The sequence below is a fragment of the Terrapene carolina genome, unplaced genomic scaffold (assembly GCF_002925995.2).
Source record: "Terrapene carolina triunguis isolate 2854851 unplaced genomic scaffold, T_m_triunguis-2.0 Scaffold119, whole genome shotgun sequence".
NCBI lineage: Eukaryota > Metazoa > Chordata > Testudines > Emydidae > Terrapene > Terrapene triunguis.
The window spans coordinates 2,252,120-2,262,572 of NW_020664470.1; the positions used below are offsets into that span (position 1 = coordinate 2,252,120).

General features: G+C 47.4%; 1 pseudogene; it reads left to right on the forward strand.

Moving 5' to 3' along the window:
* Positions 1-2,386: 2,386 nt before the first annotated feature.
* Positions 2,387-4,078, forward strand: LOC113406688 (annotated as a pseudogene).
* Positions 4,079-10,453: the final 6,375 nt, after the last annotated feature.

A 10,453-nucleotide genomic window follows, 5' to 3' on the forward strand; every position in this document is an offset into this window, starting at 1 on the left:
CAAAGACATAAGTTTTGATGACATTATTAATGAGTTCGCCAAAATGAAAGCGAGGAAAAAAATTGCAGCTGTATAATTAATGTTCAGAACAATTTTAAAAAAAACGATTTCATAAGAAGCATTATGTAATTGCAAATGTATACGTACCATTAAAGCATTTAATGTTTTTAAATAATGTATTTCGTGTATTTTCAAATTATTAAAAATTAATTTTTGAATGTATTTCACTGGTTATTTTTTACATTTCCAAATACATGTTACTATAGTATTGCAACTTTTTTTTATGGAAGGGGCCCCCAAAATTGTTTTGCCCCAGGCCCCCTGAATCCTCTGGGCGGCCCTGTTATGGACCTCTCCTCCATGAATTTATCTAGTTCTTTTTTGAACCCTGTTATAGTCTTGGCCTTCACAACATCCCCTGTCAAAGAGTTCAACAGGTTGACTGTATGTTGTGTGAAGAAATACTTCCTTTTTTTTGTTTTTAACCTGCTGCCTATTCATTTCATTTGGTGACTCCTAGTTTTTGTGTTATGAGAAGGAGTAAATAACACTTCATTATTAACCTCTCTCCATTGTGAAAACTGACCATTTATTCCTACCCTTTGTTTCCTATCTTTTAACCAGTTACTAGTCCATGAGAGGACCTTCCCTGTTATCCCATGACAGTTTACTTTGCTTAAGAGCCTTTGGTGAGGGACCTTGTCAAAGGCTTTCTGAAAATCTAAGTACACTATATCCACTAGATCCCACCCTGTCCTCACTAGATGACCTTCTGAGGTCCCTTCCAACCCTGATATTCTATGATTCCCAGCTTCTGGCAAAAAGAGGCTAGGGACACCATTCTGGCTAATATACATTGATGGACCTATCCTCCATGAATTAATCTAATTTATTGGCTCCTTACATGTGTATTTTATTTTTCACCACAAGACTCTGTTTCTTTTTCCATGAATTTTATTGCTCATAAAAAAATTTGAATAAAAAAAATAGTCTCTCTTCTATGAGTGTGTATGTGTGTTTCTTTGTTTCTGGATTTCCATTTTTCTGTCAGACATTTATTTTTCACCAGTGTCAATGTACCAGAGCCATTCCCAGTGTAGACATAATTTCTGTGGATGCATCATAATTTAGTGGATGAAAATATCAGAAGATAGGCTATATTAAGAAGTATGTAGGGGAAAAGCAAGGATGAGGTGTCAGACTTATTGGCTCTGATACCCTTTTTTCAACAGCAAGGATCTGTTACTTCTCTTTAAAGATATCTGTATTTTATTGCTTATCAAATTTGCAGAAAGAAACAATATCTCTTTCTCTCTCTGTGTATTTTTATCTCATCTGTCTATATATCTCTTCCTTTTGTCTCCAGTTCTTCATTTTTCTCCAGGCACATTCTCCCTTCTTGATAAAAAATGACTCTCTTATTTCTCTCTTTGATAAGTTTTCATTTTTATTTGACTTACATTTCTTTATACGGGTTGGATTCCAATCTCAGTTGCACTTGAGTAAATCCACAAGAAGCTGATGCAATTTACCCTGGTGTAAGTGAAATCAGATAACAGCCCACGGTGTGATTAGGGTGTTTTTTGTGTGTGTCTTTCTCTGTTTCTCAACTGAACCTATCAAATGGTGCAATTTTTTCTTTGAATCTGCTGGGATAGAGGACAGCTGGATAGACCCTCATACAAACCTCAGCGTCTTTGGTATTTCAGTATGTGTCTTATGGGGTATGTCTATGCTGCATCTGGGTAGTGTAATTCCCTGCTTCAGTAGACCTACACACACAATCTTTGATTGAGCTATTGTGCTAAAAATAGCAGTGTAGCCTCGTCAGAGCAGAATAGCTGCCCAAGCACAGTCCCATCTGAGATCCCAGGTATGTACACAGGTGGGTATCCCAAGCCGCTGCCTGTGTTGCCGTGTTCTCACTGCTAATTTTATCCTGCTAGCTTGATCAAAGCTAGTGTATGTATGTCTACCCAAGCTGGGAATTACACCTCTGAGCTGCAGGATAGACATATCAGAACTCTAAATATCTTTAATTTCCAGTCTATTGATTTTTTGTTATGTCTTCTAGATTTGTTGTTGTGACACTGATATGATAAAGATATTTCAAAATCCCAGCCTAAAAATCTTTACTTATAGTTCAAGAGAGCTTAAGGGAGCTAGATGGGAAATTTCTGTAATTCAAGAGGGTTCCATGCTCTTGGTTCACCTATATTGGAAGCTCAGCCTCTTAAGGATAGGAGTTTTTCTCTGTTTATTGACAACTCACTTTTCCAGTGGAGAGATGCAGTGGTATGAGGTTTCTGCCAGTGTAACCGACAGCACAACCTGACTGTGCGTACTCCATCAATATTTAATGGTTTTCTTTTTCTAGATACATATTATGGAGAAAGCGGAAGGGATAAATCAAACATCCATTGTGGAATTCATCCTCTTAGGATTTGGGAATGTCCCTGAACTGTAGCCCCTTCTCTTCTTGCTGTTTCTAGTGATCTACATTGTAACTGTCACCGGGAACTTCCTCATTATTGCACTAGTTGTGGCTGATCAGCACCTTCACATCCTCATGTACTTCTTACTGGGGAATTTGTCCTGGTTGGAGATCTGATACACCTCCACCATACTTCCCGGGCTGCTAGCCAGTCTCCTGACTCCAGATGGAACCGTTTCTGTTAAGGGCTGGTATTGTGCAATTATATTTCTTTGGTATCATGTCAAATACAGAATCTCTGCTGCTCACGGCAATGTCTTATAACCGGTATTTAGCGATATGTAATCCACTCCGTTATGCTGCTCTGATGAATGGCAGGCTTTGTTTCCAGCTAGTGGCAGTGTCCTGGAGAAGTAACTTTCTGGTCTGCGTCATACCAATTATTGTATTATTCCAATTAATGTTCTGTGATTCCAAAGAAACTGACCATTTCTTTTGTGACTTTTCACCCATGATAAAGCTCACCTGTGGAGACACCCAGACTCTGCAACTGGTGACATTTATTATCTCTATCATAGGGACACTTGTGCCCTGTCTACTGACCCTGACATCCTACATTTGTACAATCACCACTATCCTGAAAATCCCTTCCAGTATCAGGAGGAAAAAGGCCTTCCAAGGTCTTACACAAAATATTCTCTGTCTTCTATGCAGTCTTAAATCCCATAATCAATCCTGTCATCTATAGCCTGAGAAATAAAGAGGTCAATGAGTCCCAGAGAAAAGCTATTCTTAAACTGGCTGTGTCATAACTATAAAGGGAAGGGTAACAGCTCTCCTGTGTACAGTACTAAAATCCCTCCTGGCCAGAGACTCCAAAATCCTTTTACCTGTAAAGGGTTAAGAAGCTCGGGTAACCTGGCTGACACCTGACCCAAAGGACCAATAAGGGGACAAGATACTTTCAAATCTTGCGGGGGGGGGAAGGCTTTTGTGTGTGCTCTTTGTTTTAAGGGGTTGTTCGCTCTTGGGACTGAGAGGGACCAGACATCAATCCAGGTTCTCCCCATCTTTCTAAACAAGTCTCTCTTATTTCAAACTTGTAAGTAAAAAAGCCAGGCAAGGCATCTTAGTTTTACTTTGTTTTCTCAACTTGTAAATGTACCTTTTACCAGAGTGTTTATCTTTGTTTGCTGTACTTTGAACCTAAGACAGAGGGGGGTCCTCTGAGCTCTTTAAGTTTGATTACCCTGTAAAGTTATTTTCCATCCTGATTTTACAGAGATGATTTTTACCTTTTTCTTTAATTAAAAGCCTTCTTTTAAAGAACCTGATTGATTTCTCCTTGTTTTAAGATCCAAGGGGGTTTGGATCTGTATTCACCAGGAGTTGGTGAAAGGAAGGAGGGGGGAAGGGTCAATTTCTCCTTGTTTTAAGATCCAAGGAGTTTGGATCTGTATTCACCAGGGAATTGTTGAGAGGTTTCTAAAAGCTTCTCAGGGAAGGGAATGGTGGCAGCGGACCAGAACTAAGCTGGTAGTTAAGCTTAGAAGTCCTCATGCAGGCCCCCACACTTGTACCCTAAAGTTCAAAGTGGGGATACAGCCTTGACAGGCTGCTTTTAGAAACAGGCATAGAATCTGAAAGGACAAATTTTAGCACAGAGTGTGACAGGGTCAGGCTAGAGGGCTACAGGAGAGTGCAGGAAGGAAGGAATATTATCCTCAGGATAAGCAGGTCCCTCTTCCCCTGGTAACTGAGCAGGGGTTACTCCAGGTTAATTAGGACACCTGGAGCCAATTAACAACTTGCCAGAACAGGTTAAAAGCCTTCTCCCCAGCCAGTCAGTGTGAGTGGTAGGTGTTGTGAGAGTGGAGATGAGCTGCTGGAGAGCTGAGTGGTGAGGAAGCTGACAAGGACCAGGGGAGAACCCTGCAGGTATAGAGATTGGGGAGAAACCCTACCCTAAACAGGAGCTAAGGACCCTTCCAGGTTCAAAGACCTGAAGAAAAGGACCCTGCCAGAAGGGAGAGACTGAGCCGTGCATTTGGTGTGGTGCTGCCAAATCTGGAAGGGCTACCAGAGACTAGGGGCTCTCCCTCTCCCAGCAGGAGAGTCGGGAGGAACCCTGCCCAAGCAAAGTGGGGACAATAAGCCAAGGGACAAGAGGAAGTAACCCAGGGAAGCTAGCAGTTTTCCTGGGAACTGGCAGAGTGAGGTTGCTACTTGTAGGGTCCCTGGATTGGGGCCCGGAGTAGAGGGAGGGACCGGGCCGCCCCCCCCACCCCCTTTTCCTCTCACTGGATGTCCACCAATGAGGCCAGAAGCCCCAGTGAAGCAGTGAGGGCTTAGCAGGCCCAGAAACAGAAAGGCCACTTGGAGACAGAATTTCCCCGCCCACTATAAACAGAGGGGGGAAATTCTGAGAGACAAGACACTATCCTGACCTACTGCTAGAAGGAAGCGTGGGACCCACCGAGGTGGAGAAGAAGCCCTGTTACAACTGGTGTCAAGAGCGGGATCTCTTGTGTGTTTCAGCACAATGGACAAAAGAAAAAAAATTCCCCACCACAATGGACGATGTGGCGAGGGCACTAGTACAGGCTACAGCGGCCCAACAGGAGACCACCAGAGCCCAGATGATGGCCCAGCAGGAATCGATGCAGTTACAGCATGAGACCAATTGATTGCTGATGAGTCAGGTGATCCAGGACCGAACCCTCCTGCAAGAGGTGATGGACCAGCTAAAGACCCTAACTACTCTAGCCCAGGGATCTGATGGGATGCGGGCACTGAGGGCCACCAGTTTCCTACCAAAGATGACTGTGGAAGATGACTTGGAGCCCTACCTCCTTATCTTTTAAAGGACCGCATTACGTGAGTCCTGGCCCCAGGACCAGTGGGCCAGCCTTCTCGCCCGTTTTTGTGTGGGGAAGCCCACAAGGCCTATCATGACATGCCCGAAGAAACCACAGCCAACTACTCTCAGTTAAGAGCAAAAATCCTGGCCCGATCAGAGGTGACAACGGCAGTGTGGGCCCAGAGGTATCACTAGTAGAGGTACCAAGAGAGCAAGGCTCTGAGGTCCCAACTGTTCGACCTCACCCACCTTGCACAGAAGTGGCTATGGCCCGAGGCCCATAGTCCAGAGTTGATTCTGGTCATAGACCAGTACATGAGGGGACTGCCACCAGTCGTCTGCGCATGGGTAGGCCAGAATGACCCCTCCTCATATGACGAGGTGGTCGCACTGATGGAAAGAAGAATGATGGCATGGGGACTTTCCCAAACACCCAGGGAAGATTTGCTCCAAATCGAACAATCGCCCCGATCCTGGGAATTCGGACGGTTGAGAACCCAGGAAGGAATAGGTGGAAGAAGCCAGGAGCTAAGGGTCACCCAGAGGCCATGAAGGGACAGAGCGAACTGAGCATAGAGGACTGTGGGGTCAGGCCCCCTAGCCCAAAAGACAGGGGAGCAACTAGAGCAACGTATAAGTGTTACGCATGTGGGAAGTTGGGGCACATAGCGGCCCAATGTCCAAATGCCAAGGATGCCATGCAATATAACCTGGGAAACTGGGAAGACTCCTGCACCCTACTCCATCTCATGGGGGTCGCAGTGACTCCACATAAGTATACAAGGCTGGTAAAGCTGAATGGGGTATAGACCATGGTGCTTGTGGACTCCGGGAACGCCATTACGCTCATCTCAGGGAAGCTAGTGAAACGTAGCCAGCTTATGCAGGCCAAGTGCATAGAAATAACATGCGTCCATGGGGCAGTTAGTTATTACCCTATCGTCCCCGTTAAGATCGAGATTCAGGGAACACCACCAGGGTAACTGCAGGAGTGGTCCCTAAGCTCCCATACCCTGTATTCATAGGGAGAGATTTCCCGGGGTTGGGAAGCTTACTCCCACCAGAGCTTTTGGAGGGAGAAAAATTCCCAAGATTAAGGAGTCATCCCCAGCAGAATGCAATCCCCTGATGTTCTCTGAGATAGCTCAGGATCTCTTCGCCGCTCCTGGGAAAGTCAGGAAGACCAAGCAGGAAAGGAGGCTAGCTAAGGCCTTAGGGACCTGGATTCTGACCCAGGCTCAGAAGACCACCCTCATAGGCAGGCAAACATGGGCAGCTGATAGGGAGGCCACTCTGACAGAAGAGGGGCCTGAAGCTGGGCCCAGCTGCAACACCACTGAACTGGAGACAGGCCCCCTTGAGCTCAGACAGCTCAGTCCCACGAGGGAAAATTTTGGGCGGGACCAGGTGGAAGATCTGAGGTATGAGAACACCAGGAAGGAGGTTGCTGAAATAGATAGTGTGCCCATGGAGGGAAAATCTCGGGGACCAAGACCCTACCTCATAATCAAGAAGGATCTGCTATACCAAGTCGTACAGACACAGGGACACGAGATTCAGGAGCTCCTGGGCCCACGGAAACACCAGAAGGCCGTGCTGAGCCTAGCCCACAGTCGCCTTTTTGGGGGGCACCTAGGGGTGGAGACGACCCTGGCACAGATTCTACTGAGATTTTTTTGGCCAGGAGCACACAAAGAAGTCCAGCACTATTGCACCTCCTGCCCTGAGTGCCAACTACATAGCCCCCGTCCCCACTTAAGAGCACCTTTAGTGCCTCTGCCAATCATAGAGGTCCCGTTTGAGTGGATAGCCATGGACCTGGTAGGTCCCCTGGAGAAGACGGCCCAAGGCCACCAGCATGTGCTTGTTGTCCTGGACTATGCCACTCGGTACCCGGAAGCTGTCCCCATGCGGAACACAGCCTCCAAGACAATAGCCAAAGAACTAGTGGAGATCTTTGCCTAAGTAGGGCTGCTGAAGGAGATACTCACAAATCAAGGGACTCCCTTCATGTCAAAACTAATGAAGGACCTATGCTCTTTACTCCATGTATGGGCCCTGCGGACTTCAGTCTACCACCCACGGACAGATGGCCTTGTGGAAAGGTCCAACAGGACCCTCAAGGCCATGATAAGGAAAGTGGTAAGTCGGGATGGGAAAAACTGGGATACCCTACTGCGCTACCTCATGTTAGCCATCCAGGAGGTTCCTCAGGCCTCCACCAGGTTTTCCCCCTTTGAGCTAGTATATGGACATCACCCTCATGGCATATTAGACATAGCCAGGGAGATTTGGGAGGAAGAACCCAACCCAGGGAGAAACATAATCGAACATGTGCTACAGATGAGAGACCAGATAGCCCAAGTCACCCCCATCGTATGGGAGCACTTGGAGAAAGCTCAAGAGGTCCAACTGACACACCCCAATGGCCCCCTTCCTCAGGGAGTCTCCGGGGAAGGCAGATCACCATTGTATGTAGCTAACACTGTTGCAAGCATCGCAAAGCATTTTGGGGAGGGTCAAAGTGTGTGAGTGGGGAATGGAAGATTCCTTTGCAGGAGTACGAGAGGCCGAGAGAGGGGGAGAAGAAACAAGAAAGCAGAGAACGGGTTAACTCAACACTGCGGCTAGCAAGCTCAGTCAGAAGATAAGACGCTGGCCCCCGCCCAAGGACACTGCTCACAGCCGAGACTTGGCTGACAGCCAAGAAAGATGGGGGCTTGAATGTGCCTGAGCGGCCGTGAGCAAAGGAGAACTAAATGGAGTAGAGCTGCAAAGATATCAGTGAAAACAGAGTGAATAAGGAGGCGACGGTGAAGGCCAACAGAAGGAAAACAAATTCTCCAGAGCCGGTGTGTTTTGGGCAGCCAAGAAGGCCACAGCAAGCCGATTGGGACTGGTACAAAGAGCAACAGGCACAGAGGGCCCTGGACAACGACACCCCCAAAGGAACCCAGGACTTAAAACCCTCCCGAGAGCTGGAGCAATTTGGAGATTACAGCAGATTCCCCGGATGACCTGGGCCCAGGGCAAGAACTCCCGTCCACCCCTTCCCCTCTTCTTACGTTACACCCAGGCCTGGCCAGCCTTGGGTCATGCATGTGTGAGTATGAAAGTGGGTTAGGGCTTGGGGCTCTATTGCTTTCTTTCTTCCCCTGAGTGATGTGGGAGCATTCCCAGCACTCTCTGCTGTATTTTATTATTTTATTAATAAAGCTTTAAAATTTAGAAACTTGGTGTGCCTCATCATCTCCTCCCCCCCCCCAAAAAAAAAATTATCCCGTGGCCCCAACCTAATCAACTGTGGGCCCAGGCAGATTGGTAACAAAATTCTGTCACAGTTTTGGTGGAGAATTGCGGGGGGAGGCGGGGAGCCCTGCGGAGCGCACCAACTGTTCTGCCCTTGATATTTCATATTTGCTCCACTTGGCACTGTTGGTATTTCATGTTGAGGATTTATGATGACAGATGTTCCTCACCCTCAGTTGTAGCATAGCTGAGAACCGGAGAGGGGTTTAGCATTCAGCTCTCCACACCGGTCAGTGGGGGAAGGGTGCTGGTGGGTCAATCCCCGGTCATAGAAATGCTCGGTGCTAGGAGGAGGACTTAGAGATCCTCAGTCCAGGAGAGAATCCTCAGTCGGTACGCCCTCAGTCGTAGAAGGGCTGAGTGGAAGAGGAGAACTTAGGGTTTCTTCCTCTGCCTCTGGGAGGGGTTTTGGATTTGGTTTATGGGCCCTTGATGGTAGAAGGCCAAGCAATATGGAGGGAGGCTTAGCGTCTCTCCCTCTGGCCCAGTGCGGTAACATTGGAAGCCCCAGTGCTGGCATGAGCAATGTGAAAGTGATTAACAGACCTTAAGAGTTGTACTGACAGATTGTGACATCATGTTTGGGAAACAGAGGGGTACAGCTGCGGACTCGAGAGTCCTGCAGTCGTGGGCAATGGCATCAGTGATGGGTTCAAGCCTAGATGTATGGGCATTCGGGAGCACGGACACGGGAGTCCGGCTGCCTGGTCAGCTGGTGTCACGGGAGGCTGGTGGATCTGATGCCTGAGCCACGGGGGAGGCAGCAAAGAGGGATGGGACCCTGATGCCTCTCTCAAAAGGGAAGTGAGGACCTCTCCCGGCTGGAGAAGGCTCTCACCAAGGTGGGATATAACGCCTGGGGTTCCATGATGGAGCTTCAGAGCAGTGTGCATTCTTGGCAGGATTTGTTAGACCTGTATGCCGAGTATGAAAAGCTGGGGGGGAAATTGAGCAACTGAAAGTGCAGATCACTAACCAGGCGGCAACCCAGGCCTACGCCCAGGACAAGTTGCAAGCCTTGAGACAGGACTTCCAGGCAGAAAAGGCAGAACTCACCTGCCTGGAAGCACTGACTAAGCAAGTACTGGTCCTTCAGGGTCTTGTCAAAGATTTGACCATCCGGGCTCAGCAGACGCCCCAACGGCAGTGTGCTTGTCATGAAAGGAAAATTGAACAGTTAAAACATCAATTGACCATGCATTTGGTCTAGATGGCAAGCCTCCCGGGGGATGATTCGGGTGACCCTTGTGAGGGCTTTGAGCTCTCCCTTCATGAGGATCCTCAATTTTGGGCGGAACCTTGTTGCACCCCTATAGCGGCCCTCATTAAGACTGAGGTGAGGTCCAGCGGGTGAAGACGGGGAGAAGGTTGTATGTATGGCACCCCCAACTACGAGGAGAGCACCCCGTGGGGTAATTATGAAAAGGAAATGGACCAGGAAGGGTGGGGGCTAGTTAAGGAGCCCACCCTCCTTGCTGAATTAGTAGTGGAACAAAGCCTGTGCTCATGGAAAAAATGGTTCAATGAGAAAAACAGGATCGGGCCCAGACATGCAGGCAGGCAACAGACAAAGAAATTGGAAAACAGCCTTGAGGGCATAGTGGCAGGAGTGAAAAAAGGAATAAGTGCAGACATCGGGAATTTAAATCCCTGAAACAGTACTTGGAATGGTAAAATCTGAGTTGATTAAGGTGTCATTTTGGGAGATAAGCAAGTGATTTAAGGAAAGAGAGTGAGAAGTTAACTCTGCAGAGGCTGGAGAGAATTAATCAATTGAATGTTGTAAAAGGTGTTTATGAAAAGAAAATTCTTGGTTTCTTTGCAGCCATTCTGAAGGAAAATGGGCCCTT